Source organism: Cynara cardunculus, assembly GCF_001531365.2.
Source record: "Cynara cardunculus var. scolymus isolate 2C chromosome LG 1, CcrdV1, whole genome shotgun sequence".
NCBI lineage: Eukaryota > Viridiplantae > Streptophyta > Magnoliopsida > Asterales > Asteraceae > Cynara > Cynara cardunculus.
In genome coordinates, this window is record NC_037528.1 from 6,512,068 (window position 1) to 6,513,427 (window position 1,360).

Below are 1,360 nucleotides of genomic sequence, written 5' to 3' on the forward strand. Positions count from 1 at the left end.
CTATCCGATTTCATTCCATATCTGAATTCGTGTAACTAACTGCAAATAAACACAATCAAATACAGGATAAACATCTCATTTTAAATATAAAAAATCTAAAATATCATTAGTATAAACATTAAATTCTAACAGAATACTTAATTATTATCTCTATAAAATTTATAATATTAAACCAAAAATAAATTATTTTATTATTGAACTTTTTTTTTGACCGGCAACAAAGACGAAATAGCATAGAAACTAGCAAGACGCTAGCAAAAAAGAGTACATGTTAAAAACAAGACATGAGAGAATTACACCACTCTATCCAACTATTCGCCATAACATCTTTCGGCACCCTGTTTTTAAACCAGAAAAAAGAATACGTCTGAAGCTGGCCTGCAAGAAAAGTAGCCATCATATGAGAAGGGATAGAGAAAGTTTTGCGGTTGCGCAAGCTCCAAATAATCCAGAAGAATCCATACACCACTCCAAAACTCAAGATTACAAGTAAATTGTGTGTAGGTACACTTATTAAGGGGATGTTTGGGATTGCTTATAAAAGTTGTTTTTTAACTTATTTCAGTCTGGCACCGGTGATAAGCTATTTTCTGGTGTTTGGATAAGAAAAAGAAAACTGCTTATACCGGTGCCAAACCGGTAATAAGCTGTTTTTGATAAGTTAATCTTTTCTGACTTATGAAAAACTGCTTATTAACAGTTTACAATTATAACCCTGTTTTATTTAACTCCGGTTTGATACCACATAAGTTAATAAGCACTTTTACAAAAAAAAACATAAGTTGTTTTAAATAAGCAATCCCAAACACCCCTTAAAGCTTCATATTTGAATTCGTGTAACTAACTGCAGATAAACACAATCAAATACAGGATAAACATCTCATTTTAAATATAAAAATCTAAAATATAATTAGGATAATCGTTGAGTTCTAACATAATACTTAATTATTATCTTTATAAAATATTATATTATTAAACCAAAAATATTTATTTCATTATTAAACTTAGACTAAATTATTAAAAAAAAAATCTATACTATATTATAAAGCATTTGACAAAAACTCTTAAAAACTATTTTTTATACGTAAAGTACTGTTTATTAATGCATTACTTAAAACTCAATATTACAAGTAGATTGTACGTAAGTACAACTTATTAAAGCTCCATATCTGAATTCGTGTAAATAATTGCAGATAAACATAATCAAATACAAGATAAACATTTTATTTTAAATCTAAAATATAATTAGGATAATCATTGAAATCTAACAGAATACTTAATTATTATCTTTATAAAATGTTATATTATTAAACTTAAATTAAATTATAATAAAAAATAAATTAAAGAAATTACATAAAAA